This window comes from Malurus melanocephalus, unplaced genomic scaffold, assembly GCF_030028575.1.
Source record: "Malurus melanocephalus ecotype Western Australia unplaced genomic scaffold, MMel_1.1 scaffold_184, whole genome shotgun sequence".
In the NCBI taxonomy this organism is placed as follows: domain Eukaryota; kingdom Metazoa; phylum Chordata; class Aves; order Passeriformes; family Maluridae; genus Malurus; species Malurus melanocephalus.
In genome coordinates, this window is record NW_026623416.1 from 1,115,718 (window position 1) to 1,131,435 (window position 15,718).

The following is a 15,718-nucleotide window of genomic DNA, read 5'->3' on the forward strand; positions in this document are numbered from 1 at the left end:
ATTCATGTCCTCTCCCAATTCCTTGTTTGGTGTTTGGACCACTGTGTTGGTTTGGTGTACTCTGGTTTTATGACCCTTGGGTACATCTCCAGTGTCACAATTATAAAAGAAAATATTGGAGTCAGTCACATCTCTGATATCCACTGTGTGCCAAGTTATTGTTTGTGCGGTTTGAGAGCTGACAAAAGTAAACTTTGTATACTTGTGATGAAGTGCAATYGCCAACATTTAAGGTTGCATTAAAGTAGGTAGTTCTAGCAGCAAGGAAATGGTTAAAAAGAGCCCTTTCCAGTGTATTCTAGCCCACTGGAGGCAGAAAATGAAGAGATGTTGTTCTCCGTGTAGTATAGGGCAGAGGTGTTTGAAGTTGGCAGACAAGCACGAGGAAGACAGTGTTATTGATGTTCAGGATTTACAGCCAAACTATCCAAGGCCAGCTGCACACTCTCCTCTAACTGCTTCTGTCCCATCAAGCTCAAGCAGTAGTAAGGGTCAGATGAATTATCCTGGTGAGAGAACAAGCTCAGGGTCTCCAAAAACAGTACGAATGAGAAGTAAAATGGAAGACGTTTTGCCTTTAACAGACCTTCTAGTGGAAGTGAGAGGTCCCAAGGGAGAGGCTATGCAAGTGCAGGTTCCCTTTTCCACTACTGATCAGAATAGCTGGAGAGAAGTTAAAAATTACAGAAAGGACCCCAGTAAAGTTGGAAAAATGTTWGAGTTAGTTGTAAGAAATCAGGACCCTGATTGGGGTGATATTGATTTAATGCTGTCAGAGTTTACAGAAACAGAAAAGGAACTGGTAATTGTTAGAAGTGCCCTGCAGGATGCAGTAGAATAGGTGCTTCCCACTTGCAATCCCCAATGGAACCCCAGTGATGAGGGAGATTATGCATTGCTGGTTAGGTACCGAAATTTAATTAAAATGGGATTGGAAAATGTGATCCCAAAGGTAGTGGATTTTTCTATGATATTCCAGGTTAAACAAGAAGGACAAGAGTCTCCTACTGCCTTTGTGGACAGACTCCATGAAGCCTTGCACAACCCTGGACCCCTCATCAGACATGGGAAAGCAGCAACTGGTCTCCCTATTGCTRGGGCAATCAAGCCCTGACATTAGATTTAAGCTTCAGAAAATGAAAGAACCTGCAAGCAGGGACCTGGAAGCATTAATAGGAGAAGCTTGGAGAGTATACAATAATAGGCACAAGCAAGAACAGAAAAAGCTGACCKGGGCTGTAGTGACTGCCCTGGATCAACACCAGAATTGGGTGTGGTCAAGGACAAAGCAGAGGCAAGGGCAGAGGCAGACGTGGAAATAGCAGAGRAGGCTCAAATCAATCACAGCCTAGAYTGGGACCAAAWCAGTGTGCATTTTGTAAAAGAAAAGGACAYTGGAAGTGCCAGTGCCCTAACCTGACAAAACAAGAGCAAGAGACTGTCATTGCAAAYGCAAATAATAATGAGCGATGGGGACAGGCAGATGTCACCATAGCGGACCCACTGGTTGAAATACAGGTAGGGAATGAAAAAGAAATTGAATTTTTAATGACTACTGGATCCACATTTTCAGTTTTGAATCAAGCTTTTGTGCCTAAAAGTGAAAAATACATTAAGATCAATGGAGTCACAGGCCAACCAGAAAATGCATTCTTTTAAACCACTTGAATAGGAAATTTAGGAAAGGATGGGAATACATAAATTCCTCTATTTACCAAACTCACCAAAATCTTCACTAGGCAGGGATTTACTCAAATTTTTGGAGGTAATAACTGAATTTAAAGAAGGGGAAATAAAATCTAAGGTGCCAGAAGACAAATTAATTTCAGCATTAGGATTAACAATTGAGACAGAGACAGGAAATAATGACCCCTATTTGGAATAAATATTGAATTAAATGTTGCCAGGAGTATGGGATACTGATACTCTAGGAAGATCAAAATTAGCTGACCTTATTAAAATAGAATTACAAACAGGAACCAGGCCAATAGCAAAGAAACAATACCCCCTAAGAATGGAAGATAAAAAAGGAGTAGACCGCATAATTAATAAGATTCTAGCATTAGGATTATTGAAAGAATGTGAGTCAGAGTTTAATACCTCCATATTGCCAATAAAGAAACGTAATGGAACCTACAGACTAGAACAAGGTCTGCAAGCAATTAATGTAATTACTAAAAGTATCCATCCGGTAGGCACTAATCCGTACATGCTGTTAACAAGACTATGAGAGGATTTAATCTGGTTTTCAGTCATAGATCTCAAAGATGCCTTCTTCTGCTTGTGTCTCACAGAAGAGAGTCACATGATTTTTGGATTTGAATGGGAAAATCCTAGTACAGGAAGGAAAAGCTAGCTTACCTGGACAGTGTTACCTCAAGGGTTCAAAAACAGTCCCACACTTTTTGGAAATCAATTGGCTAAAGAATTAGAACAATGACAATCTCTATTTGGGGAAGGCACACTTCTATAATATGTGGATGACTTGTTGGTTGCTTCTAAAGAATGYCTTGWGTCGACTGTGAGGYTGTTGAATTTTCTGGGACTAAATAGTTATTGAGTATCTCAACAGAAAGCTCAGCTGGTGCAACAACAGGTGACCTACCTTGGATACCAAATCTCTGGAGGACAACAATCTCTGGGAAGGAAGCAATTTGCCAAACACCTAAGCCACAAACTGAAAATGTGAAGCTGAGCCGGTGGTACATGATTGCCTGGAAACCATCGAGGCTGTGTACTCCAGCCGCCCAGATCTGAACGAAGAACCGCCCCCAGATGCCGACAACTGGTTCACTGATGGCAGCAGCTTCATGAAACAAGGGACACKGATGGCTGAGTTTGCTGTGACCACTGTCTCTGGGGTAAATTGAGTCAAATCCATTACTTACAGTAACTTCAGCTCAAAAGGCAGAGCTTTTGACAGACTCAGTATTAGGACAGACTCCATAAATATGTTTATGGGATTGCCCATGGTCATGGCACGATTTGGAGAGAAAGAGGATTCCTAATAACTCAGAAGAAAGTTGTCAAATAGGCAASCGATGTCCACAGACTCCTTGAAGTAGTGAAACTCCCACCACGAGTGGCAATTATGTATGGTGGGGATACTCTAGAGGTAACACTGCCCCTGAGGACAGTAACAAAGTGGCATGTTCTGAAGCTAGGTTGAACGCTATGATAATAGCTCTGATACCCATTGAAGTAGATTCTGGGCAATCGGTAAATTATCAGCCATCAGATAACAAATCGATACAAGATAATAAAGGGAAACATACAGAGAATGGATGGGGACAGTTAGAAACACGCCAATTAGTAATACCTGAGAAAGATTTGAAACACTTTGTGAAATCTGAACATGTTTAAACTCACTGGGGAGCAGACCCCGCTCTACTAACATCTCAAAGCATTTGTGTTGCAGGTCCACGTGTGTTAGAAGGCATTAAGGSAGTAACATCACAATGTAACATTTGTTTGAAGAACAATCCAAATATAACAGGCTAGAACAAGGAGTGATTGACAGAACTTTTCAAGGGGATGTATGCTAAATGGATTTTTCTGAACTTCCAAGAAAGGGGGGTTTCAGATACCTATTGGTGTTAACTGACACTTTTTCTGGGTGGCCAGAGGAATTCCCTTGTAAAACAAACAAAGCTCAAGATGTAGTAAAAGCATTGCTAAATGAAATCAACCCTAGATTTGGAGTACCCAGGGAAATTACCTCTGATAAGGGAATGCATTTTTGTGCACGAATTGTCTATGCTATCAGCAAAGTGTTAGGAATTCAGTGGCAAATTCATACCCCCTATAGGCCACAAGCTAGTGGTCAAGGAGAGGAAATGAACCATATGATTAAACAGCAAATAGCAAAAATTTGCCAGGAAACCAATTTGTACTGGTACCAAGCTCTGCCTATCACCCTTGTGYRRCTCAGGTGAAGCCTAGACCCAMAGAACAGGTTAGCCCATTTGAAATTCTTTATGGTAGATTGTATGAATTGRATGTTACTTGTGATGAAAATCTGGCTCAAGCAGGTAATCAATATATCTGTGAATATCTAAGGGCAATAAGGAATTGTATCAAAAATTAATACTGTGTTTGAAAATCAACCTAAGCAGCCAGATCACAAATTGCATACAATTGATCCTGCTGACTGGGTATATGTTAAGAATTTTTCAGGTGATCATCCTCAAGAGAAGCAGGATGGACCTTTCCAATTCCTTCTGACAATTCAAACTGCAGTTCATGTAAAAGAGAGACCTACCTGGATCCATTATACCTGAGTCAAGAAATCTCCTGTTACACCTTGGACTGCAAAAACTGTGATAACTTGTGAAAGAATTTACAAAGCAGTAAGAAAGGCCAGAATTGATGCCTATATAACTTGGGTCAAAGTTATAAGATGCTTATATGGCTTGAATACCTACATAACCTGGATCCAGGCTTTCTACACAGTATAATAACTTTCTATGYAGTATAATAATGTTCTATAGAGTGTAATAGCTTTCTACGCAGTCTAATGGCTAAATATAGTTAATCTCATTGTTTGATGCTTGAATAAATAAACTCACCAGGTGGATTGTTTCAAAATAGACAAGTATAGTTATGTTAAGAAGCAGTAGGATTTACTAATGAGAACTTGGCAAATATAAAGCCAAATTAGCCACAGAATGAAACGTGTCGACCTTGGAAAAGCAAAGAACACCATGACTGTGCATGCTCCAAAGACAAAACTGAAAAGTTCARATGTGAGGAAGACATTGAGCCTTCACCAAAGAAGACTCCTGAGATCACCTAAATGGGGACGGTGCAAGCACATTTATAAAACAGTTACACAACTATTATGCTGCTATGCTGTTTAGTTCCATACCCATCCATAGTGATGTTATAATGACAGTGGCAATATTGAGCAATACTTACTGGATAAATAAACCACAAGCATTTGCCAAAGTTGGATGAGATAGGTGGAAAGATCCTCCTCACTTTCAGCAGTGCAATATACAAATACTTGCTTGACACTGATCTATGGAATTTTATTTCTAGCCTATCTTCTTGGGCATCTTTACCCACTATATCTGTACACTACATGTGGGGTTTTAGTTAGGCAAAAGAAGAGGTAGTATTGACATTTTGGGTTACAAAAAAATGTACCATTATGCCTACTGTTAAAAAAAAAATAAAATAAAAGAAGGGAAAAATCAATGAACAATGAACTTACAACCAAGAGCAAGAGTTACATTCACTGGGTTTGCTAACATAGTGTTTTAAGGAAGTAGGTTCATTTAAAAATGCTTTGGTTGTAAAGAGCAGCTTGAAAGGAGATTTTGGAACAAGACATTGTTTTGTAAAGGAGGGACACAACACCAAACAGGAGTGAAAAAAAACACAATTAGTGTATATATTCTATGCAACAAAAAGCAGCAAGATGGCTTTAATGATAACTACACATAAGCTGCTGAAGAATGATTGTAAAAAGTATATAAGCAGTTGGAAATAAAATACACAGATCATAATTATGGTGAATTCTCCAAATTCTGCCTTCTGCTGAATATTAAAGTTTCCTGACAATTTTTATCCTTCAATTATGAATTTGACCATCAGTGTAGACCAACATACTTCTTTTTGCTACACTCTAAAAGACTATTGATTCAAGTGTAAAAAAATGGATGAGCACTTTGGTATGTCAGAACCAGAAACAGAACAAGCTGTTTTTGACAGGCACTTAAATACTGCTGAATTTACACGACAGTTTAATGTGGTTTAAACAGCACAAGATTAAACTTAATGTTAGGTATATTTTGTGGTATGTCTACATTACTTTCATTTCCATTAACATGGAATTAAGGCTCTCCCAGCAATACAGAGAGAGACTAACATGGACACAGAGWATGGAATTTGTCAAAAGCCCCATATTTATTTTTATATTTAAGGAAAAATACAAATGTACCTGTTCAAGCAAGTATTTTCATAGAAGCATGAGCTTTTAGTAAAATATTTGGCAAGAATGAAAATCTCCTTGGTACTACTCACTTTTCTAATTGATTTATGCGCAATGTCTCCCTCAAAGCATCAAACATGTACCTTTTCACTGATAASGAACCTCTGGGGCTCAGGTAAAATTCAGAACTCCGTACTTTTGACGTCTAGCAGTCATTAAGAATTCACCATCACCTGTACTAAACTAGACATATGAAGCAATACAGCTTGTAAGAAAATAATTGCCTTCTATCCCTCATGAGCACTTAGAGAAGAATCTAGAAGATCAATTTCAGAGTACCAAAAAAATGCATATATGAATAAGAAATTACATTTACATTTCTAGGTAATATTCTTACAGAGGACAGCAGCAGTAGTCAAGTATTCATTGTCTGTCTGACATCATCTGTGTAAAAAAGAAGTCTACATAGTTGTGGTGAAGGTGTAGATTGAACATTCTTGCAGACATATGTGATTTCTTTACAGTATGTTATTAAAAAAATCATACGAACAAAACAGAAATAAACAAATTAGAAAAAAATAGTACAGGTTTTATACACGGTTAAAGGAAAAACATCCTATAAAATCTGGGATACATTTAGATGATTAGGTAGCTGTCATTCATGACCTGTGAAGTGCTGTTCACATACAAGAGTAAGGTTGGTTTCTTCACAGAGAAAACTAATGCTGGGGTGGAGGGGCATTTGCTGCTTTAGCTCTGGTGATAAGAGAAAGGTGAGCTCARATTCCTCCTGACATTGTGGAGCAGAAGGATAAAAGGCAGCTGTCAAAGAAAGTTCCACCCCCTGTTATGAGCTGGTCAGAGAGAAAGAGAGGGAATGTCTGTCAAAATTAGAATACAGATGAGAAGGAGCAAGGACAGAGATGTGTAACTGCATGAATAACAAGTTAAAATGTATATTGAACAAGATTTTTAGTAACTTCTGACTCTACCGATTAATATGTGACATCATTTTCAGTTCCCAGGACATTCTTGATTCAGGCGTAAGTACTTAATTGCATAGGSAGTATTACATAATCAACATCTAATTGATTACACTATGCTTTGTATAATAAAATTAAATTATTTTCATATCCCTCATCTCATTGTTTCTCCTCAACTGATTTTGGAATTATGAATTGTTACCCAAAGACGGACAGCCAATGGATCCAAATTTAGCTGAGTGCAGATAGCACTGCAGTATAATAAGTAACAAATTCTCATGAACCACAGTTTTCAAATGTTAAAAACTCACAGAGCAGACAGGAAGTAAATTTACAGAACCTGAGTGTGTAATATGTTGAATTTTCAATAGCAGGAAAGTAGAAAGCATCATATAGAGGTGGAAAGGGAGACAGAGTAGCAAAGAGAGGTGGAAGAACCTTTGATGTCAGAAAGCAGTTCACACATATTTCTCTCTCATAATGGCAATAAAGAAATTGAGAGAAAAAGGAGAGAGGAGAAAACAGCAGAAGGAATCAAACCCATATATACAAGTAAATGAAGCAGTTGCTGGGATTCTGCAGGAGTGTTTCGTAACCTTTGAGAAATATAAAACATAAYCACACAACCGTGTATAGTTCCATATGAAAAGGAAATTTTGATTTTACACAAGGCAACTAATGCAGCTTGCTGTGTGTGACAGCACATGAACCTATTGAAGCTAGAGTTACCCAGTTTTATTACATGCACGTAGCAGATCTTTATTGAAGCGTGTGCTCTTTAGCAAATAGATGCAGACAGCTGCAATCAAAGTTACCACAAACTTCTATTACGGCTTTTATACTGTTATTATGTCCAAGCATGTATTAGATGACAACCTAAGCCTCACTTCAGCAAACATAGCTATTAGCAGCTGACATTTTTTCTTGCTGAGAATGGAGAATGCAGAATGAATCAAAGCCTTCTAACTTTTGCAGTAAATTATTTCCCCCAGAACATGGAAAACACAGATGAAAGCATCTTTGCCACCTTGTATCTCCTACTCACCTGAAATATGAAACAAGCTTTCTTTGCTCCAGATGCTGCTGTCACTTCACATTTGAGAGGTGAGGTCCCTTTTCTCTGGCTGGAAGTGATTCTCCAATGAGAAAGCAAAGCAATAAGTCAATCAGGATAAAGAGCATMGTTTTATTTTTCTAAGTTCTCTACTTATTACATTGTTACTGATAATGTTCTAAATTGGAAAAAAATTATAATGAACAGAAAAGCTTCTCTAAATAGAAGCACTAAAGGAAAATTTGTTTATTAGGAAGGCAACCCAGTTACCTAAACTAGCAAGCTCCACTCCACTTTTGTGCCTTAAGCCAGATATAGGATGTGGAGTATTTTTCGAATAATGAATAACTGATCTAAAAGACAACCTGACATTCTTGGTTACTCATTCTAGTGCTGWTGAATGTACTGCTTGCTCTTCTTATAAATTTCTTCTTCATAAATAAAGCATAAATGCAAATATACAAATCATAATCATATACAAATCATCTTTCAGTTGCATTCTGTTCAATCATTAATTTCCCATCTATTTGCATGACCTCTGTAATGTTCTCACTGAAATATAAGAAGACAAATAAAACCTTCCATTTAGATTGTTCTTCTAACAACCCACTATTTACACAATGATACAAACTACAAGGGAGAAACGCCTTCTTTAACTTAATACTCGAATTTTAAATCCACGGCTGGATTTAGTGGCAGTTGAAAATTCTTTATTGAACTAAAAGAACTTAACCTTTACATATTTATCTGCCTTTTCCCCCATGATTACCGTGGATCCATTTTATCCATTAATACTGCTGAACAGAATATATCACTTGTGGTACACACACAGAAATACAGAATTTAATTACCTGTGTAAAAAGTAATACTAAATTCTGACAGCTCTTAGGAGATCAGCATCAAGGTGAGGTCTCCCCAAAATTTACAAAACATCACTGAGTACCAATCTGTTATCTAAGTGAAACGCCTGAACAACGGAGAAGTTTTTATTTGACATGATCATCCCTTCTCATTAGTCTCTTTTAAAAAAAATGCAAGACAACAGTGTTCAGTGCAATATGATTTGAGCACCTGATTCTCACATATTGTGTAGAAGTTGTAAAACTGTTACCTTGTTTTTTTCTGATGTTGTCTTTGTAACTCTGTTTTTTGCAGTTCAAGATAGTTTATTTAAAAWTTAAGGTTACTTTAGGACTATTTCATTTACTATTTTCGTTACAGTATAAATGAGCTCTTTGTTCTCTACTAGGGAGCTACAGTGAACTTTTCTTGGCTATACCCATCCATTTGCCCATGTGATGGCATGAACACCAAAATATTTTTACTGAGAGGTGTCTGTCATCTTTCAGTAATGCACACAAAACAATGCAAACTTAGAATGTTACCACCACAATAATTTCATTTTCATGCTTACCAGTTAAACCTAGAAACCTGACCCTCTCTCCTCTGACATACAACACAGCTAATATATCTCAGAATCACAGTATTAACTAGGTTGGAAAAGAGCCAGCTATTCCAATTTACCAGCAGGTGTGGCCACTTCAAAGCAAAATAAATAATTTCAGAAGTGCCATACAGAAAGCCAGTGGGCTATTTCATAAATGCTGCAGGTGTGAAGATAAGGACCTAGATAAGTATAGAGAACATAACAATGAAAATATCTCCCCTAAATAAAGGTTGCATTATAAAAGCTTTGGTCTGTAAAGTCCAACTGATAACAAAACTATCAAGAACAGAGGGTGTKCTATTAAATTACGTCAATGCTTACATAACAAATATTTAAGATTGGATTGGTGCTAACTAATTTTGAGGTTATACATAACAGACATAACACTTCTACATATTCATTGTCAAAAAATATGATTCCTGCTCCAGACCAATGATTAAAAAATGTTTTGCACAGCCCTCTTTAYGGAGTTTCAACAGGGAACAGAACACATTTACAGCAGAACTGCTCARAATGTCATTTAATTTCCACCAAAATCATATGCCCTTATCTTTCATAGAAGAAAATGGGAGACTGACCTGAAAAACCTTGCAAATCATATCCAGAGAGCTTCTTGCATAAACATAATTCTATTCTTTGTACTGCAAGGAAAAGAAATGGGTTACAACATCAAAAGTAACAGGAAAAGGTAGGAAAGAGTTTTTCATACCCTTCTTGATGATAAGAGTGACATTTTCTTCCCCAGCTTTTGGGCACTGCCCACAGTTGCTGCAATGGYGAAAGGTTGCTGAGAGGGGCCCCAGAGCTGCATCTGCCAATTCCCTCAKCCCTTGATGARTGCATCCCATCAGGGCCCATTGCTTAAGTGTTTCCTGACCTGACCCTCTTGCACCAATGTCAAMTCCCTTCTAAYCTCAACCATGCTGTGATTCTGTGTTCTCTCCAAAGAGCCAGAGAGGATCTTTAAATCATAAGAACACCACATTCAGAGAAGTAAGTAGATCATGATTGTGTAGTAAAGAACAAGCCAAAAGGAGATAAAGAAGCAGAGACATCAAACAGTATTACAAAAGAGACAGAAAGCACAGTAAATAGTAAAGAGGTTCTGCTTTTTATAAGATTGTTGAAGATGACTGCTAGTCCTTCTGCAGAGGAAGTTTCAGGTTACTGTTCACCGTTTATGGGAATCTATTGTATAGAACAAAATCTTTTACTGAATGGAGAGGTCTGTAGAGCCAGAAGGGGACACAGCAGATGCTATGCTCTGACAAAAGAAGCAGGTCAAGAAACTGACAAAATAATGGATCAAGGACCACTTCTAGAGAAAAGAATAGGATACAAGTAAAAAATCTGCCGGATAAAAGGAAATAAAAAACTTGCTGTGGAGAGGACAGTTGAGGARCCCACAAGTTTAATAAGAGAAAATGATCTCTGGAAAATGATCATAGTTCAATGACTGCTACACAGGTGAATACAGCCTTTCAGGGTAACTAGCATGCAGTGAGAAAAGTGTGAGGAAAAGAAAGAAAGGATGAAAAGTCCAAATGTGAACACAGTCCATGAAGGAAAAGTGATGCACAACGAGGCCTCTTAATAAGAAAAAGCAAAGGAATAAACACAGGAAACCTTAGCAGTCTACAGTTTCCTCATGAGGAGCAGACTCTGATCTCTTCTCTCTGGTGACTAGTGACAAAACTAAGGATTTATGTTGGATATCAGAAGTTTCTACGCCCAGAGGGTGTTTGGGCACTGGAACAGGTTCCCAGGGATGTGGTTATGGCACCAAGCCTGTCTGAGTTCAAGAAGTGTTTGGACAATGCTCTCAGTAGCTGGCAGGCAGGTTTGGAGGCACTGCTGGATAAAATTTTGTTATTGCATGGCAGTTCACAGGAAGAACAGCTCTGGATGATCAGGAACACTCAACTGCCCAGAGGAAGTGAAGATGAAAYGGTTGAATTTTGACTCAGTAACTGCAAAATGGCATCATGCTCAGCATGTAGGGTGAGGAAGGAGGACTGGGAGGACATRGAGAGCTGTCATGTTTGTTTTCCTGAGTAACTGTTATGCATCATGGAGTCCTGCTTTTCTGGGAATGGCTGAACACCTGCCTGCCCATGGGAAGCAGTGAACAAATTCCTTGTTTTRTTTTCCATCTGTGTGCATTTTTTGCTTTACCTATTAAGTTATTTTTATCTCAATCTAGGAATTTTGTAACTTTTACTCTTCAAGTTCTTTCTCCCGTGCCCCTGGCAATGAGAGAGTGGCTGTGTGGTTCTTGGTTGCTGTCTTGGGTTAAACCATAGAACCTTCTCATCCACTGCTGCTGGTACTTGCCCACAGTGCCAGGTCCTTCTCCACTTACCATGTCTGCCATGCTTCTGGAAGCTGATGCTCCTGGCCAGCTGTTGTATTGAGGTTCCTCAAAAACACCAGCAATGGAGCCTGATCCCATAGATACAGGAAGGAACTATAGTTGGACTCCAGAGCAAGGTATAGGCGACAACCTACTTTCTACTCCAGCAAGACCAATATCCATGGGATATGCTGTCCCATCAACTGTTCTCTTCAATGAGACAGAGAGGCAGAAGAGAGGGAAGAGAAAGTGGAGAAGAGGGGAAGGAAAGGAGACAGGAAAGAAGGGAGAGGGGAAAGGGAGAGAAACGGAAGGGGAGAGGGAAGTAGGAAGTGAGAGGGGAAATAAGGAAGAGAGGAAGAATCACTCCATCAGCCTGACTTTGAGGGTCAGCTAAGGAGAGCCTTCCTTGAAGCCCCTAATCCGCTCTCAATGCTGTGATCAGCCACAGAACTCTGGTTATCCCAAAGTGGTGTTTGGATTCAGAGAAGCTGTGCTCTGAAGCCCCAGGACCCTGTACCCTGGAAGGAACATCATCCTTTCAGTCACAGGGCTGGTTGTGACTGCCAGGCAGGAGCCATACCGCCAGCCTGTTTGCCCAGAAACCCATCTGACCAGGAGATCACTGAGTCCTTCATATCCCCTTGGCCACAGAGAAAGGCACTGCAGGGAGCAGTTCATTCCATCTGTGCACAAGCACCATCAGCCTTYATTTGGCACATTCTCCTATGTGAATGCACTGCTCCCTTTTCATTCAGAACTTCTTCCACTGTTGTGGCTGCTGCAGRATTTCCTGCAGGAGGAGGTATCACTAACAGGGTCTGGGGACTCTGTGGATTTTCGGACTGTGGAGGGTCATAGGATCAGGGACAGCACATCCAGGCCCCAGGTGAAGGCAGACCAAGCAGTACTCAGTGACTGTGTCCAGGAAATTACATTTATTTGCTTTCTTTTGAATAGAGCCTTGCTGGACGCCTGATTGTGCCACGACTGAAGCGGCCTCTGGCAGGGCTGGGAGATTTCTGGGGCACAGGAGCCCTCCTCTTCCGGGGGTGCCGGGACACCTCACATGAAACATTCCTTCCTTGGATGGAAGCAGAAGGTCTACATTTGCTGCCCTGGGCAGAAGAACATGCCTCTTCCGTCTCCCTCTGCTCCTTGGCCTGCACCTGCTCTGCAGAGGAGGACACGGATAGGGGACAGTCAGTATCCCTGCAGAAGGCAGCTTGGGAGGTGCTGGCTTGGTCCTCCATGTCAGAGCCTTCAGGGCTGCTTGTAGGGGAGGCAGGATTTTTCCTCTGGGAGTTAGCGGAGCTGGCTGCAGGATTCTTGTCCTTCTCCCCAGCGGTGTGGGATTGCAGTAGCCTCTGGGCCTCTTTGCTGCATGCATGCACAATGACATTAATAAGGCCATAGACCAGTGGTGCTGTGTATCCCTCAAGGTCAGGCTGCAGCATCTGGAACAACACCTTCCCATCCAGACCACAGAGGCACAGGGCCTGCAGGATGCAGCCCTCYGCATTCTTTGCCAGCCACCACTGGGACCCATATATTGCTTCCAGTCTTTGACACAGCCAGGGAAGCACGGGGTCTAGGAGATGCTTCTGACCTTGGAAAAGTTCTGCCCACACCTCAGGTAGGAGGCCCCCCACAGACTGTGGCGTCATAACCCCCTGCTCAGCTGGGGACAGTGTCCCCTGTGAAGAAGATGGCAGGGATGACACAAGGCAATGTGGGTTGTTTCTGGCCAAGTGGCTGGAAGCTCTTCCTGCCTGGCTGTGGGGCTCTGACAACACACCAGAGGGTGTGACAAGACACTGTAGATAATCGTCYTCTTCACGCACAGAAAACTTGACAATCAAAATCGTTCTGCTGCAGACTGGACATGCTGGTTTCCTGTCTGCCCAATGCATGATGCAYCCCAAGCAGAACTGGTGGCCACAAGGCATGGCGTAAGCAGCATCCTCGTGAGCATCCTGGCAGATAGGGCAGGTCCACTCTCTCTCTGTGGACCTRTTTGTACTCCATGGAGAGTCCTGGGAGCTGGGGCCCCTCCTTTCTGTGGGGTGCCAGGGCTCCCTGTGCGAGTGCTCCCAGCCCTGGCAAGGTGCCTCAGGACTGTGGCTGCTGCCCTGGGCAGAGGAACTCGCCACCACTGTTGGCCCCTGCTCATTCTGGGGCTGCACCTGCTCTGTAGCAATGGGCAYAGATGGCTGGAGGATGCGGAGGGCACAGAGGGCAGCTTCCGATGTGCTGGGCTGGTCCTCCACATCAGAGCCTTCAGAACTGCTGGCAGAGGTTGGATGCCAGGTGGGAGTCCCTTCCTGGGAGCTGGTGGGGCTGGTAGAGCTGGAACTGGCCTCAGGGCTGTTGTCCTCCTTTCCAGCAGCTTGGGAGCACAGCAGCCTGTGGGCCATCTCGCTGCACTGGCCCACAATGAAATTGACAGTGCCATCAACCAGTGGTTGTGTATATTGCTCCAGGAGGGGCTGCAGCATCTGGACCATGACAGCCCCATCTGGGCCACAGAGGCACAGGGCATACAGGATGCTGTTCTCTGCTCTCACYGCCAGCCACCACCGGGACCCATATATTGCCTCCAGAGTCTGGCGCAGCCAGGGCAGCATGGGGTCAAGAATATGTGCTTCTTTTTGGAAAAGCTCTGCCCAGACCTTGGGAAGGAGGCTACCCACAGCCTCTGTCCCTGCAGCCTCCTGCTCAGCTGYGGAGGGTGTCCCTTGCAGAGGAACTGCTGCGGGGCGCTGGCAGCTGTTTCCATCCAGGAGGCCAAGAGCTCTTTCTGCCTGGCTGCTGGTCTCTGGTGGTTCTTCCTGGGATGTGATGACACACTCTAGGTATTTTTGTTCCTTCAGAGAAAACCTGACAGACCCTATCAGTCTTCTACAGAGTGGGCACTCTGGTTTCTTCTCTGCCCAGCGCAGGATGCAGCCCATGCAGAACTCGTGGCCACAGGGTATCACATAAGCGACACCCTCTTGTTCATCATGGCAGATGGGGCAGCTCCACTCTGTCCCCATGGCTCCATCTATTCTCCATGGCAATTCAAGGAGTCCTGAGAAGCTGCTCCCCATCACTGGCACTACCGAAGAATCTCACACAACGCAACAAAATGGAGAAACCTTGGTCTCTTGCTGCCCCTGTGCTCAACCCTCCAGATCTCATGGACACACATGGTAGGAAATCAGACTCAAGCCAGCTTGAGTCAGGYTCTTTCTGTGCCTGAATGAAAGCCCCAAGGGACATGAGGTTGCAGTCTAACCCCAGTGATATCACAGTTCACTGCCAGGAGACAGTACGTGTGACATCACAATGGAATGTCCAGCCCTGGGGCACTTGGACCAACACAGCATGTTGAAGGCTACCTCCTGTATGGGTTCTGGTGGCACCCAAGGGTGCTACAAAACCCAGTGACTCCAACCTTTGTTACATTCATTTTTACATTAACACATAGATCTTTTGTCCCCAGCCTGATTAAATGAAGTCTGATTGGTCTTCAGGTTGCACATTTCTTCTGGCTCCACATGAACAAACAAACWAACAAAACTGCTTTAAAAMGTRTGACATTCCCTTCAGAAGGTGATTCAGAAGGTGATATTTTCCACCACCAAAACTCTTTGGGGAGATTTTCAAGCAATGGCCAACTAYATTTTGAAACTGGATTGAAAATTTTGTGTTCCCCAGAGAAAACTTCTACAGCAAACTTGGCCTCACTCTCTTCTTTCTGAAAACAAACTGTCCAAAGGCTTATGATTGAGTGAGCATCCTATGGGAGAGCACCATTAAATGGGCTGCCTGAATTTGACAGGACTGGGGAAAAACAGGCGATGAAAACCCAAACATGCAGACAGCAGCTCCCAGAACATCCTCCAGCATGAGGAAAAGTATTGCTTTTTATTTTCAGTATTTTATTAAACTACTCCGTTTT